The sequence below is a fragment of the Gigantopelta aegis genome, chromosome 7, assembly GCF_016097555.1.
Source record: "Gigantopelta aegis isolate Gae_Host chromosome 7, Gae_host_genome, whole genome shotgun sequence".
Taxonomy (NCBI): domain Eukaryota; kingdom Metazoa; phylum Mollusca; class Gastropoda; order Neomphalida; family Peltospiridae; genus Gigantopelta; species Gigantopelta aegis.
The window spans coordinates 36,526,888-36,545,016 of NC_054705.1; positions in this window are offsets into that span (position 1 = coordinate 36,526,888).

An 18,129-nucleotide genomic window follows, 5' to 3' on the forward strand; every position below is an offset into this window, starting at 1 on the left:
GCAACTGGCATTAATCATCAATTGCGGCGTGACTGGCAGATCCGCGATAACAATCGCAAACGGTCCCACTCGGGATCACAGGTTTGTTTTCGCTACAACAGTTACAACAGTTGCACCAAAGGTCGGCTCTGTTCCTTTCAACACGTCTGCCAAAAGTGTGGTGGCCAGCACCCAAAATCATCCTGCTCAAACAATGGCCAACCACGAGGTCAGCCCAGGAAAGCAACTCTGCCAGTCAGTCGGCAATAGCAACCACCCATTGGCCCCTAACAAAGTGGATAGGTTACAGTTGTGGCTAGATGGATATCCCATCAGTGAAAAACTCTTCATTGTCAATGGTTTCAGTTTTGGGTTTTGTATTCCATACAGAGGTAACAGACAACATAGATTAACAAAAAAACCTTAGATCAGCTCAGTTAAACTTAGATATTTTGGAAGAAAAGATTAAACAAGAATCTCAACTAGGACGCATAGAAGGTCCATTTTCAGATATCCCCTTTCCAAGTCTTCAAGTTTCACCATTTGGCTTAGTTCCCAAAAAACAACCTGGGGAATATAGGGTCATCCACCATCTATCATATCCTGAAGGTAATTCTATTAATGACGGTATCCCTAAAGACCTATGTTCAGTGCAATACCAAACCATAGATGATGCACTAAAATTGATCAAGCATTTTGGTCCTGGGTGTTTACTGGCTAAAACTGACATCGAGAATGCCTTTAGGATTATCCCCATCCATCCTAGGGATTATGACCTCCTGGGGTTTTCCATTAAGGGACAATTTTTCTATGACAAGATGCTTCCGATGGGTTTAAGTTACTCTTGTCGTCTTTTTGAACGTGTTAGCTGTGCCTTACATTGGATTATGGAAACTAAATTACTATCAAAAGGTTGTGTTCATGTGTTAGATGATTTTCTCTTTATTGGTCCACCTAACAGTGTTAGTTGTCACAAAAGTCTGGATGTTTTTTTACATCTTTCTCGAGACCTGGGGGTTCCCATAAAATCAGAGAAAACAGTTCTACCTACTACTACCATTACTTTTCTGGGGTTGGAATTGGACACTTTGGCTATGGAGATAAGACTTCCAACAGAAAAAGTCTTCAAACTTAGGATGGCATTGTCAGAATTCAAAAGAAAGAAGAAAGCTTCGCTTTTCGAATTACAGTCCCTCATTGGGTTACTCAATTTTGCATGTTCAGTGGTTACTCCTGATCGGGCATTCTTGAGGTGAATCATTGACCTTACAATTGGTTTTAGAAAACCTCACCACAGGAGGAGAATAAATAAAGAGGCCAGAGCTAATTTTCAGGCTTGGTAATCTTTTATTGATGAGTTTAATGGGAGAGCAGTTCTTTTGAATGATATTTTTGAAACTTCAGATATATTGTGTCTATATACCGACGCAAGTGATTTGGGCTTTGGAAGAACCTTCCAAAACAAATGGTTCTTTCATCATGGTGAAAGTGATTGGTTGTTTTATCACATAACAGTTAGGGGACTTTTTTCTATCGTCGTAGCTGTAGAGTTATGGGCCCATGAGTTGAAGGATAAATGTGTTATGTTTTACTCTGACAATGCAGCAGTAGTGCACATAATTAACAACCAAAGATCAAAAGATCCGGTAATCATGAAGCTGTTATGCAGGCTTATCCTGATTTTATTACATAACAACATGTTTAAAGCATCACACATTCTAGGATTGCAAAATGTAGCAGCTGATCTACTTTCTCGGTTACAGGTTCAGCAGTTCAAAACACGTTTTCCTCAGATGGCCAAGCTGCCCACAGAGATATCACCCATACAAATCAACTGAAGGAGTTAGCTTCGAAGTTGTTGTTGTCAGCATTGTCACCCTCCTCTAGACAGGCATACGGACATGCTTTTATGGTATATAGGCAATTTGTCATCAATCAGTTTCCCCAAAAACCCATATTACCAGCTTCACTTGAAATGGTAATGTTATTCATTGCCAGTTGCTATCACAAAACGTTGGCTGCATCATCCGTGGCATGCTATGTCTCAGCTTGGGGATACATTCACAAGCTTGGGGGTTATCAAGATATTACCCAACATTTCATTATTCGCAAAAACTTTGCAGGGCTTTACTAAACTCCGTTCAACTCCTGACCATCGACTGCCTATTACCCCTCAGGTACTCAAACAACTAGTGTTTTCCTTACAGTTCACTTGCAGTTCCCAGTTTTTACAACTCATGTTACAGGCAATGTATCTTCTGGCTTTTCATGCCTTTTTTACGGATAGGTGAAATTACCGGACCTACTCCACCATCTGGTAATAGCCTAACCTTTGCTGATGTTAAATTTAATATGGACGACACTCGTTTCCCAAGGTCATTGGAGATTTGTATGAAACAATACAAGCATAGCACGGGGAAACATTTACCACTGATCATTTTGGAGGAAAATTCTAACACACCTCAGCTGTGTCCTGTTAAAGCAATCTGGAACTTTGTGAGGATTCGCAAACATCATTCGTTCTCTGCCCCTCTTTTTTCTTTTATGGATGGCACGGCAGTGTCTCGTCAGTTTTTCTCAAGGCAGTTAAAGCTTTCTCTTCAATGGTCAGGCTTGAGAACTAGTGAGTACAAGGGACATAGCTTCCGCATTGGAGCCGCTACTACAGCGGCCATGATGGGAATTTCTGAGGACCAGATTCCTACCATGGGGCGATGGCATTCTCATGCATTCAAGAAGTACATACACATACTATCCCTACAGTTAAATGAGCATATGTAACAGTTCAGTCCTACACACAGGTTTAACTATAAAGATTTTAAATATCGGCTGATTCCGAGTCATTAGCTAGATGGCAACTAAGGCCTTCTTTGCAGGAGATACTGTTGTCAAGTGCCACACAGCTGTATAGACAATTGTCAGACTAGTTCATTTGCAACCCTGGGGACAGGGGCCTCGGTTATAAGGTACTGGTTCAAGTTAGAAACCTTAAATATATACTTTTTCCTGACTGTCTTATATTAGTTAACCTAAGTATACATATAGCGGCCTGGGGACCACGGCCTTGGCTATACTAAATATTATGTATGTTTTTTTCTTTACACACGTCCATTTTATGGTCTACAATGATATGTCCAAGGGTTATTTTGTTTATTTGTTATTATTTTGTAGATGAGGTCAGCTCCAATGACCTAGGGACAAGGGCCCTGGTCACTCTGGATTGTTACCTTAGTTGGTAAGGCACGGGAATTAATTACATTCCAACTTGTATTCGTCCATAAAAGCATGGGGTTTAGGGCCTTGGCTGCATTAGTTTTGATTTTACGATGATCGCTGTACACGTATCTTGCCTTCACTGCATGGGGACTTGGGCCTCTGCAGTATTATTTTTCATGTTTGTGTTTTATTCACCGTTAACCATGAAACAGAGCACATCCTTTTCTGGAGATTGACATAAATATATTTTCTTGTTTAGAATATCAGTGTCTGCATATTCAATGTGTTTCTGGTCATCTCATTATTTGCAAGAGGCCCAAACTGGATTTGGTCTTCAAATAATTTCGTATTTAAAATATTGTTTTAGGATATAATATTAAATTTAACCTAATACAAATATTAGAACAATCAGAAACACGTTTAGTATACAGCCACTAATAGTTTAGGCATATATTTGATATGTAAATACAATCGTTAAAAAGTCTGTTACTCGATAACATCTTAAACAGCAAACTCAGGAATGTCCCTTTAAGATGCATAATGCTATTGTACTTTATTCCTCAATCTAGCCCAGTGGTAATACGCTTGCGCGATGCGCGATCGGTCCAGGATCAATCCTCGTTGGTGTGCCTATTGGGCTATTTCTCGCTCTAGCCAGTGCACCACGACTGGTATATCAAAGACCGTGGTATGTGATATCCTGTCTGTGGGATGGTGCATATAAAGATCCATAAGATGCATAATGCTATTGTACTTTATTCCTCAATCTAGCCCAGTGGTAATACGCTCGCGCGATGCGCGATCAGTCCAGGATCAATCCTCGTTGGTGGGCCTTTTGGGCTATTTCTCGCTCTAGCCAGTGCACCACGACTGGTATATCAAAGACCGTGGTATGTGCTATCCTGTCTGTGGGATGGTGCATATAAAGATCCATATCTATGACTGTGTCAAAATGACCATAGACCAAATGTTTGACATCCAATAGCCGATAATTAGTAAAACAATGTGCTCTGGTGGTGTCGTTAAACAAAACAAACAAACTTTTTAGTCCTTAATCTCATCATCATCTAGTGTAAGTGTCCGGTACTCGGGTCCGGGTCGAGTTTCACCTTCGAGTATATTGGACTCGTGGAGTCCCTACAACAAAAGTTGCCAGTAAAAAATAATGACGTTTCAGTTCATTATATTTCTATTTTACATATGAACCGTAAACACATACCCGTTCTCCATCAAAACACTATCCTCCCGTCCTATAATATACCAAAATGTTGAATTTTGTTTTTATTTGTAGTGTTCACTAGCGTCCGTTCTTTGGTGCGTGAAGCACTACAATATAAAATGTATCTGAACGATTTTTTTTTACGGAACGGATCAGTACCGGATACGGACTGGATACGTGTGCTGGTGATCCTAGCTTAAAGTGAAAATTCCATTTGTCAGTAATCCGGATGCGTATACGTAATCCGTAATGTGATTCCACTTATTCGTTATCTTTTCTGTCAGTCAATTTTTTAGCGCGTAGGTGCGGAGCTTCGATACCTAAATATAAATCGAGTTTCTCTACTCCCATTAAAGAGAAAGAAAGAAAGAAATGTTTTATTTAACGACGCACTCATCACATTTTATTTACGGTTATATGGCGTTAGACATATGGTTAAGGACCGCACAGATCTTGAGAGGAAACCAGCTGTCGCCATGGGCTACTCTTTCCGATTAGCAGCAAGATATCTTTTATGTGCGCTTCACACAGGCAGGATAGCACAAAGCATGGCCTTTGTTGAACCAGTTATGGTGCAAGTTGTTTACACCTAACCATTGAGCCTTGCGGAGCACTCACTCAGGGTTTGGAGTCGGTGTCTGGATAAAAAATACCATGCCTCGACTGGGATCCGAACCCAGTACCTACCAGCCTGTAGACAGATGGCCTAACCACGACGTCACCGAGGCCGGTACCCATTAAAGAGACGACAACAAGAAAAATGTATTGATATTGCTTGCATACTCCGTGAACTTTCTTATCTTTTACACTTTTAAAGGCATACTGTCACGGATTTAAGGACCTTATTTCTCTAAAAATGGATAATAAATAAAAATTGCATTAATTGTTGGAAACCAAATCTAGCTATCGCATCACCTTAACTGAATCATGATGGAGTGAAATCCAAGTCAACCCTCTCGGCAATTTTAGTATTTGAATTATGGACCATTGCCATAATTCAATTATTTGTACAAAATATAATTAATAAATGGAGTATGGTGGTTATGAAGATGGTTGAATAAAGTACATTTAGGGACAAATCAAATTATTTTGTTCAGGTAATAATTTGTTAGGCCATTAAATAGGTCACTGGTCTGTGACAATAGGCCTTTAATATGCAGACCAAAATGTGTAAAACTGCTCGAACTATGATCGGGTCAATAATACGGCAATGTTACTTACTTATTTTATCCATGTAAGGTCTCACTAAACAGATCACTTCCGGGTGAGAGTTCATTCATCATGGTCCACTATAGTTCCTAATTGTGACACATGTTATCGTTCACATATTCACTTCTAGGAAATGGTGAAGAATTAAAACAATATGTATGTTTAATGGTAAGTCTTCTGGCTGTATTTTGCCCATGTTATTTTGTAAAATTGTGCATCGACCTTTTGGGACATGGGTATATAGCGCAAGTGACAGCCGGAGTGAATCGGTTAATGAACCACCTGTTCGGACCGGTACTACAGTCAGATGCGGTCCTATAGCAAAAAACAGAGACGGAAATGTTCTCAATTTTGGAGTGAAAATAAATGCTTATATAATGTATGTTCACAATGGTGTATGTTGTTTGTGCCAACGAGAACCCGTTCTATGGGAAATCTTCGCTTGAAGTTGGGCAGTTTAACATGGGTTTCAATGGCAGATGACATCTGTGTAGTGAGACCTAAGAAAAAACGAAAGTGATACCTTTTGTTTATTTAACCATATAAGGAAAACATTCATAAACCATTGTGTAAAACATCTGTGAATCAACTCCACCTAGAAAAAGAGACCGACCCTAATATTTTCCATCAATATTTGAGTAATTTTTTTTTTGTATTCAACATTGGTAGATAAGTAAATAAATAAGTTTTTAAGATGTGAATCTACAATGCCTACTTCTTTCAATCCCGCTCCACTCCTTCCCCCTTTTCACTGCCATGCAAAAAACCCACCTACTGGTGGAATGTCCCAATGGTAAATATCCGTACAATGAACCGATAAGCAGACGCACACGGTCATTCATAGATAGGCGCATAAATGGAATCTGCTCAACGTATTTACACAGAGAGAGATGTTTACGGACCGCACTGTACGCTGTATTTTTCAAATGTTTTAAAATGCGAAATTAACCTATGACGTAAAGAACAGAATTACGAAAATTGTTCATTTACTTCAACATTATTATGTCGAAAACTGGATACGAAATTTACTCATTATTATGGAAAACAAATTCACAGTTATCAGAGAATAGTGTTTTTTTTTCTTATTTCAGGGAAATGTGTATTTGTAACTATCACGTGTAGATAATTCACTCACGATCAGTTGTATTATATGTATTACAAACACCTTCCTATTAATCGGATTATATGTCACTTAGCAATGTGTTTCTGAAGTTGGAATACAGCTTCATGGCTTCGTTGACTGATGTGGGCATTATCCACCCATTTTCTTCCATGTACAGGATGCATAAATCGTAGATATCTCGGGCACATGGGTATTGGTTGCGAAAGGCACACTCCTGCTGACATAGCTCGATGCGAATTTCGTCAACCTCATGAAGATAGCTCCGAGTGTTGTACGAGGCTGGTAACATATACCTCACCACTGGCCGACCATTCGGAAGTTTTGATTTTTCGATTGTCTGATGCGATGTGTGTTCCATACTTGCACCATGTCGTCGATATCGCGCTGAAATAAAGTAATAATCGTGAAAACAAACTTGTATTCAAGTTGTTGAAATGTGAGTTGGGATAACTGTTCTTGAACAATTAAAAGAAAAAAACATTTCTATTTGATATTTATATTCTGATTCCATTCTACGAACTGGTATTAAGAAAGGTAGCGAATGCCCCGATTTTATTTCTCTAAGTAAACTTTCTATTTAGTTCCCATACAAACATTTAATACAGAAAATGGTGTCGGATATACCACTGTTTATCGAGGGTTGTCCAAAAAGGTTCATTACCTACACAAAAACAGGCCCGTAGCAAGGGGGTGGCCAGGGGGTTCGGGCCCCCCAATAATGTTGGGGGTTTTGGTGTTTTTTTGTTTGTTTTTTATTTGTTTTTTTTATATAACCTTTACATCTCGACCGTTTAAACTTGCTGGAAACTACTCTCAGAAAGCAGGACATGCTATTTCAAGGTCTCTATACTTCAACAATTTCCCTGGACCACCCAAATAACTCACGCCTTCAGCGCTCGTTCAATTCCCCCACCCCCCAATAATGTCCACCCTGCGACGGGCTTGAAATATATTTCCACTCTGCCCCTGTCAGTGGTTAAATTCGTGCTTTCTAGTAACCTAGGTTTAAACGAAGTCCAAAAGTCTAGCTCTAATGACCCACAGGGAGTGAAACGGGCACAAAATTGATGATAAATCAGTGACATGCAATTCACAGGAAGCAGATTTACTAGAATTACCTTTTCCATCCGTTAGTCAGTAAACACCTCTTTCAGGCTATATTCAGACTTTTTTTTTATTGCCCAGAAATATCGATAGTGTCAGGGATGGGGAACTGAATCACTATCCTACAGATAATGTTAGAGTAAAAATTGATTGCAAGAGAGAGAGAGAGAGAGAGAGAGAGAGAGAGAGAGAGAGAGAGAGAGAGAGAGAGAGAGAGAGAGAGAGAGAGAGAGAGAGAGAGACAGAGAGAGATAGAGAGAGAGAGACAGAGAGACAGAGAGAGAGCTTAAGGAAAACAGGACAGCAAGGCAGTTCTAACATTAAAAAAGTCACACGCACCTACACACACATACACAAGCACGCATCATAGCTTGATATAATGTGTATACATGTGATTAGTATCCTATCAGTTGTATTATAGTTTATTAATGCGCTGTGATACTGTGGGAAGTAGATGTTTTATTAAATTACTATATATTACATATGTTGCTGGAGAAGAGAGGATTTAAATAATAATAATAAAAACAAATTATTACATTAAACATTTTCAACTAATGAATGATACAGTGACCACTTGGTAACCAAATTGCTAAGACTGTTCAGACATTAATTTTAATAATTTAATATAATACCATATTTAAAACCGCATTTAGGACTATAACGCATAAAACAACAGGGATGGACCTGCTTAAACTGGGGTGAAAGCGTCAATGTCAGACATGTCGCGACCTCGTTTGTTGTTAAAAACTAGTTGTGGACATAACCGATAAGGCTTACATTTCTAGGTTTTTAGTGCATGCTATGTGATATACACAGTGTTACATTATTATAAACAAAAAAGGTTAAATAAGTAACGGCATACCATACCTGCAGTAGTTCCAAGCAACAGAATAACGCCAAGTTTCTGTCTATGAAGTCTCCACTGAAGTGTCCACCATCGGCCAAAGCTCCAAGTGCATCTATCCAAAACTGGCAACATTGCTTTCTCAGAAAATTCCAAAACATTTCAATTTTTTTGGTTTCTCGTACTTCTTCTATATATGAAAGTTGTTCTGTCAGTCATGAAGTTCTGCATTTGAGCATTTTTAGTACCTTTGTCTCCTCGCATTGCAACAGGACATCCCTTTCTTATGTCCATAGCCTCCATGTAATAGCCTGCTATGACACGAGGGTTGCTGCTCGTTTTGTAAACGTTAACCCAGATAATGTGTCGAGAGAAGCCATGAATGCAGCCATTTACACACAAGCCATAACATTTAAGTTTGTCATAGGAGTCGATTTGCCAAATGTAATCAGGACCTCGGGCAAAGTACTGTCTTCTCCGGAGACGTTCTTTTCAGTCGTATTTCAACACCAACGGGATCAAGAATTTGCATAAGAATTTGTACGGTGTATCTTGAGACAGTCAGGCCTTGTTGAATGCACTGAAAATGCATCCATCGATAGCCTTGTTGATTTCCGACAGTACTGATCTTCTGTTCGATAAATTGAGCCACGTCTAATATATCAGAATGGAACTTTCTTCTAAAAAGACCTTGAACCCTCAATTTTCGTTTCAGTGTTCTCAAGCTAATGCAAATAATATGGATTTGAGCTAGAAAACTTAGAATATCGCGATAGTTAACACCAAGTTGGAAATAGAAATGACACAGTGCATCCTTAAACATTACTCTGAAATGATAAATAAAAATACTATAGGTGAAAGAAAGAAATGTTTTATTTAACGACGCACTCAACACATTTTATTTACGGTTATATGGCATCAGACATATGGTTAAGGACCACACAGAAATGATAATTAAGACTTTTCTAATTTGTGGTTAAGCAGTCCGAATGCCGTGATAATTTGTAACAGTTATCGTGGATCGTAAAAACAAGTATAATATGCCTCAATTCCTGGCCCCCCCCCCCCCCCCCCCCCCCCCCAATAATTTTGGCTGGTTTGTTTTTGTTTTGTTTTTGTTGTTTTTTTTGTTTTTTTTATAACCCTTACATCTCGACCGTTTAAACTTGCTGAAAACTACTCTCAGAAGGCGGGAAATGCTATCTCAGAAACCCTATACTTACATAATTTCGTCGAAACCCCCAAATAACGAGCGCCTTCAGCATACGATTATGAAGATGAACTAAACACGTCATTCATTTACATTATGACAAACAAAGGATGGATGCATTTTGACAAGCAGGCAAACTGTCAACCAAATCAGATTGAAATGTTGCAGAAAACAGTCTATTTTGCCAACACTGCACGCAACACTTCTCACAACTAGACGTTGCACCACTCCCATCTAGAACATACGAATAGATCTTACACTGTACTTTCGACCAGTCTTTGCGGTGTAATGGTTAAGCCATCGGACTTAAGACTGTTAGGAACCGGTTCCAACACACAGGGAGTCCAAACGGCTCAATGAGTAGGTGTATGGCCACTACACCGACTTCTCTCTCACTAACACCTAGAAATTAAGCCACTGTCCTGGAACGACACCTCAGGTAGCTGATGTGTGTGCCCAGGACAGAGTGAATGTACCCTAATCCGATATAAGCACGAACATAAGTTTAAAATGTTCTAACAAATTAAATGTCGTTTTGTAACCAACGATACGTTTGTGTTCTGCAAGAGTATATATATATATATATATATATATATATATATATATATATATATATATATATATATATATATAGATATATATATATAGGTAGGAATAGAAACCTAGATGATTATATCGAAGTAATTTCAAAATATCCTCTCAATAACAATCCTAAATCAAATTCAAATATAAAAGATTATGAAAGAAAATGTTTATTAACTTTCTATTGTTATTAAACAAGCGGATAAGGGTGGTACTATTGCTATCATGAATACTGCTGAATACAAACAAATGGCTCTTTCCATAATTGAAGATCAGAATAATTACATAGAAATTACAGAGGTAAAATCAAACAATTTTAAACAACTTAAAACATTTATAAAACGATTTGAGGGAGAATTGACCGAAAAGGAATTTGATTATTTAACAAATTTTGAATGTAAGGAGAGTAATTTTTATGGCCTTCCTAAAGTACATAAGAGCCAGATTATTAATTCTATGTGCAGAGAAGCACAGAAAAGTTATGTAGAATTATTGCATCCTAATGACTTACAGTTACGACCAATTGTAGCTGGCCCAGTGTGTGCAACCCACAGACTGAGCAATTTCATTGATATATTATTGAAACCATTGTTATTAAAAGTAACCAGTTATACAAGACACACTATGGATTTCATCAACAACCTGCCAGAAAAGACAACGGAAGAAAGCGTACTGGTAACATTTGATGTAACAAAACTATATTCTAGCATACCACATGACCTTGGAATCACCGCAGTGTCATACTGGTTAACCAAATATCCCGAACTTTTGCCAGAACGAATTTCGAAGTCTTTAATTTTAGAAAGAATAAAATATATATTGGAAAACAATATATTTTACTTTGATGGGAAACACTACAAACAGATTAAAGAGACGGCAATGGGTACCAATATGGCACCAAACTATGTCACACTGACTTTAGATTACCTAGAACAAATATTAGAAACTAAAATTACAAATATATTTGGATCAGACTTTCAGCTATATTTCAAGAAGAACTGGAAACGTTTTCTTGATGACTGTTTCATACTGTGGCCTTTGTCCAAACACTGTTTGGAATTATTTCACGAGTTACTTAACACACTGAATAGTAACATAAACTTTACTATGGCAACAGACGCAAAGAAAATTCCTTTTCTAGACACTTTAGTAATCAAGTGTGGACGCATAATAGAAACTGATATATTTTACAAACCAACTGATAGCAAACAGTACCTTTCTTTCTCATCCTGTCATCCGAGTCATACGAGAAGTATACCATATAACCTAGCACGGCGTATGTGTATGACTGTGTCAAATATACAAACACATGATCAACGTCTCGGGGAACTAAACATGTATCTTAAAACGCGAGGTTATCCAAAACAGCTAATATCAGATAGTATCGAAAAGGCGGTAGTATTAGATAGAAAATATCTTTTAAAACCAAAACAAATCGTTTCAGCAAAAAGGCCGCTGGCATTTGTATCACCCATAACCCACAGAACCCCGATATATATAAAACGATCTTGTCAGAATTGCACATTTTGAAACAAAATGAAAAAATGTCATCCATACTAGACTCTATTTCAATTATAAATAGTATGAGACAAAGCAAAAACTTGAAACAGATACTGACAAAAGCACGATTTGAATCTACAACAGTAGAACATAAATGCAGTGTCAAAAAGCGTAACCGAAGTAACTGTGGTACATGCCAACATATTTTAGAAGGCACACATATATAATTCAACCACAAAGGTTTATTTTTGGTACACAGGGATATGGATTGTTCGGTCAATAATATTATTTATGTAATTGCATGCCAAGGTTGCAAAGAACAATACATTGGTCATACCACTCAGCTGAGAGCCAGAGTACACGTACACAAACAAGAAATAAAACAACCTGAAACAAGATGCATACCCTTGAGTTCACATTTAAATACATGTGCTGCACAAAAATATATTAAATTCACCATTTTCCCATTTTATCACATAGATACCAATGATGAAATGAAAAGAAAGACAAAGGAAATGTATTTTATTAGAAAGTTTTGTCCACTTCTTAATGCTCTTCGTTAGATAAAAGCAAAACTGACGTAATTAAATCAATCCCCTTCTACTACAGTAACGTCGTAATATGTATGACGTCATATTTAGCAGTTATTTAGCAGTTCCTTTCTGAAGATAAGATTGAAACATATAAAAGGATAATTATTTCTTTAAATTGTTTTTTAAAATACATAATATATACTGTACACTTGTTTTCTTTTATCATTTTCATATATACATAATATATATATATATATATAGGTATATATATATATATAAATAAATATATATATTGCACTTTTGTCCTACGCTATTACTCCGAGTTTCACGCCCTTCGACGATCTTCAGATAGCTGATACTGGTGAAAAGATTGCAGGGTTTTTATTTTTATGTAGTGCGGTTGCACTATATATATATATGAGGAGTTCAGGCACAAAACCCAGTATGTCCATCTGACTTCGTTTGTTTTAAAATGAAGATTCTACCTGATGGTAATTTTAATTCTTACTAATTCCACTGTTCGTGTCATGAAATGGTTATGGAGCAATGAACAAAAAAAATATTAATGTAAAAAATTAACCTTTATTATAAAACTTGGTAATTACCAAAATGTGATTGATTTTTCTGCAAAACCAAGTAAGTCCACCTTCGGTTTCTTTGCAAAACTCAGTAAGTCCATTTCTGGAGACTAGTCTTATGGAAATGTTGCAGAATCAAACAACAGACAATTAGAAACATCTTAAAAGTGAAGGTTGAATTAAACATTTACAAAAGAAGAACTTTACTTGTCCATGAATATACCAAAGTTTGGCAGTTGCTGGCCTATTGTTCCTAGCCTTCACAAAGCGTTAAAACTGACACTTATTTAAAACGATTGTGCCATCCCAGTGTAATAACAATGACAGTAACATATTCACTCTAGAATTATAATTATGGAAAGATGACTGGAAAATAATGCCAGTTGGGGCACAACATACTCCATCCCCCATTGGAAGTCATCAAAAGATTACACGAAAGTTCAGTCAGTCATCTCGCCCCCGCCCCAATTTAAACACACATCCATCGATTTATTGAAAGTGCGCAGGTATCTTCCAAACACATCACAGACGTGCTCGATGGGATTCAGGTGGCGCGACCTTGAAGGTCAATCCATGACATTGATGCCCGCGTTCCTCTGGTAATTCTTTGTCAAGATGGCTCTGTGGGGTCTGGCGTTGTCATGCTGAAAGGTCAGGCTTGGATCATGAACTGTCATGAAGGGCACACGTTCCTGGGTCAGCATCTGGTCGCGGTGTGCAGCAGCGTTGAGGTTGCCACGGATGACAAGAAGTCCAGAACGTCCATTTCCACAGAAAGCACCCCAAATCATTACACTTCCGTCTCCGAATCTTTCAACTTTATTGACACAACACTGAACATGACGTCCACACGTCGTCTCCAAACCCTCTGCCTGCCATCGGCAAATTGCAGTGTGCGTTGTGCCCACAGTTGACGTTGACGTCGCGGAAATTGGGTCACAATGGGTCCAACATATGGGCGCCGTGCGTGGAGGTGAGTGGTTCCCAGCCCATTTCGGATCGTTTTACGCGGACATCCGACGTCTGAAAAGTTCATTACTGGTTGCTGTAGTTGTCATGAAACTGTTGCGGAGGTGACGTAACACAATATGACGGTCATCTGCCTGTGATGTCACACGTGGTCTACCCTGTCGGGGGCGATCAGCAGTGGTACCCGTTTATTGTACTCGTGTCCGCAGATCATAAATTGTCCGTCGACTGCAACCCAACGTCCTTGCAACGTCGGCTACTGACTTTCCAACGTGCAACATGCCGACGGTACGTTCACGCTGCACATTTGTGAGGCGTGGCATCGAAACAGGTCGTAACAAATATGGTTTTAATGTGTTTTTTCTTTCTGTGAGACTACTGTGAGCAAGTGACGATGAAAACACGTGTGCTATTTTAGTGACGTGACCAGTGGCACGTGCAAAACCACTTTTGCCTCAATGGTGCTGTGCACATGCTCTGGATCGGGTCACGTGGGCTGTCATGGACTTCAAATCGAGTGTCGACATTACCATTACAATATTTATTTCTGAAAAATACATGCTTTCAACACACTCACTGGCTTTATTAAAATTTTAGATTGTGAAGTTTTTAATTTGACTCAGTATATTATATTGTTTTAGCGTGGCTTATCATATATTTCTGAGTCATCCCATATTTTATCTTTTATTCTTAGCACCTTAAATTCGTTTTATTTTCATGGACATATATTTGTATTTGAAATGTAGATTTTAAAGTGTGTTAATTGCATACTGCAGAAAAAAAATATTCAATACTGAATGTTGAATGTTGTTCTGTCGGAGCAATATTCAACATTGAATGTTGAAAGTTGAATATCGAACAAATTTGCGCTTCCCCGGTGAAATATCATCCTGTCGATTTACGTCTTGTGTGTAACGTCTTTGGTTGTTGTTAGGTTTTTTTCAGTTTTTAGGGAGTGGGTGTTTGTTTGGGTTTGGGCTGTTTTGGACGATTGTAGCAGCGCAAAATATCCCAAGTGCAAAAACAAAAAACGTTCCAACTGGAACATTTTAGGCAGACACCAGCACAAGATGTCTCAATTGGGCTGAGCACCGGCCCAAGATGTCCCAAACAGAACATCTTGGGACAAGCAACGGTCCTGGATGTACCAGTTCTAACAATGAAAGAAAGAAATGGTTTATTTAACGACGCACTCAATACATTTTAATTACTGTTATATGGCGTCAGACATATGGTTACGGCAGTTCTAACAATGATGTACCAAGACAGCCCATACTGTCCCCACTGCTGATCTGAATAGTGTGTTGCTGCCGAAAAAGATACGAATAACAGTATAATATGTTTACATGCATATATAGACTGAGGTTGTTTTGTAAAAATATGTTTTGTTTTGTTTCCCGACACCCCTAGCGAACATCGATTTATTAATCATCGGCTATTGGATGTCAAACATTTTGTCATTTTTGACATATAGTCGAAGAGAAGAAAGCCGCTGGCTTTTTCAGTTAGTAGCAAGATATATTTTATATGCACCACCCGACAGATATGACAGCACATATACCTTTGATATACCAGTCGTGGTGCCATAGCGGGAACAATAAATAGCCCAATGGGCCCACCGATGGGATTCGATCTCAGACCAACCGCGCATTCAACAATAATAAAATCTGGTACTATCGAAGAGAGCCGTGGCTTATTCTGAGACTAAATACAGCTGGATGCATGTTTGTTTCAAACCTTGCGCTGATTTGTGGCACAGAGTGACGTAACCAAGGAGGCTCTCACCATAACTAGAAACTGAGGCACAATTATCAGTTCAGTTATTGTGAAGAAAGCGATAATTCTCGCAATGTAGGCGATTACGGTATTCACATCTGCACTGCTGTTCAGTTGTGTGTTTTATGTTACTGGTGGTAAGTATCAAAGTCATAATCAAAGTTATAAAAATAACGGCTGAGTTTAATTTTGATTTGGACTCTGAGAACTAAATAGAACAGAACATATCTTTATTTCATCCTAGGCTACCAACAGGTAGCATCGGACGATGGTATGCAAAGCAGTTTGTAACCAATAAATATATAATACACAGATACGTCAAAATTGCAAGTCATATCTCTATAGTATATACACTCAAAATAATATTAAAAAGGGACACTAAGGCAAATTTTCACAATTAGAGCCGTTTATGATCATTGGAATCAAGCATTACTTATATTTTATTGTTTGGATTGTCCAGTTTGGGCTTCTTACAAATATTAAGACGACCAGAAACACATTGAATATACAGACGCTGATATTCTAAACAAGAAAATATATTTAATATGTAAGTTTAATCGTAAAAATAGTTTATTAATCTGAAATATCTTACAATGCACCAAACTCAGGAATGTCCCTTTAAAGGTATATCATCAGCATATCTGATATCTATTACTAACAGGGGCGAGACCCAACCCAGTGGAAAAGCGCTCGCTTGATGCGCGGTCGGTTTGCGATCAATCCCCGTCAATGGGCCCATTAGGCGATTTCGCGCTCCATCCAGTGCTCCACGTCTTGTATATCGAAGGCCGTGGTATGTGCTATCCTGTTTATAGGATGGTGCATATAAAATATCCATTGCTGCTAATCGAAAAGAGTAACCCATGAAGTGGCGACAGCAGGTTTCCTTTCTGATTATCTGTGTGATCCTTAACCATATGTCCGACGCCATATAACCGTAAATAAAATGTGATGAGTGCGTCGTTAAATAAACCATTTCCTTCCTTCGTTTTAAAAATATACTTGAGCTCGTCTCCATAACCGTTACATCTCAGAGGTACGTGCGTTTTTTAAAATATGGAAAATGTATTTCGTGCTTTTCGAAACACCAGGATGACTAGAAACACTTTGGATGTACGGAAATCTGAATAATAATCTCAGTAACGTGTGATTGTAATTGTCAAAAAACTTTAATAGTACATCCATAACTGGCTACCTCAGGTCTGCGAGTTTTGTTTTAGTTTTGCTAAAAACATATATATATTTTCGTGCTTATATTCAATTAAGGTTCAAGCACGCTGCTCTGCACACACTCCTCATCTATCTGGGCTGTCTGTCCAGGACAGTGGGTTAGTTGGAAGTGGTCAGTGAGAGAAGAGCGTGTAGTGGTCATTAAAACTCGCTCTTGGTGGGAGCCGGTACCGGGCTGCGATCCCAGTACCTGCCAGCCTTATGTCCGATGGCTTAACCACGACACTACCGAGAATATTAAAAAACGTGTGGTGATTTTCATGTAGGTAAAACCATTGGAGAAACCTACGCATTAACGTAGATAGACAACAAACAAAATCAAATACATTACGTGTCTTGGATGTTAAAAACAGATTTTCATTATGGTCCCCAAAACTAATTTTGAGTCTTTCCTATATACAATGTATTTTCTGAAAATAATGTTATAAAGCAGAATGAGAACTGTTTAATTAATTTACTAAATCCTCCTTTTACTAGAATTAATTTACTAGACCAATGCAGCCGTTGATTGACCTTTAATACTATGGAGATTACCCTGTTAGTGTTAGACCACGGTCGTATTGCAGTTATTATTTGATTGACGGGTAGTCCGAATAGATGTGTGGGGTTTTGATTTATTGGGTCTGCCTTGGACTACTTGCTTCGATTAGCCTATATGGAAAAAACCCGAGACGGCTTAGATGATATTACAGTGTTGCGTAACCCCTCCTCGATGTTTTAAATGTTTAGCAGGTGAAGGTAATATAACTATCACCGTTGTGAGGTATAGGCCAGGCAATTCCAGTCCAAGAAAGAAAACGTCTTTGTAAGGGTCGTTTAAAGCCCTTCCAAAAACATTTTTATGGATTTAAATTTGTTTAATATTCAAAACGGTGTCAATTCTTTTTCTTGCCCAAAATAATATTTTAAGCACGAACCGGTAACCGACCCGCGAATAAGCAATTATTAAAGGAGCTACTGTCAAGTATAGTCCCCAAGTTAAAAAGAAAAAAAAAAAAAAAGAACGCCATAAATATGACAATTCACTGTATTTTATTTTTAAATATAAATAAAATTG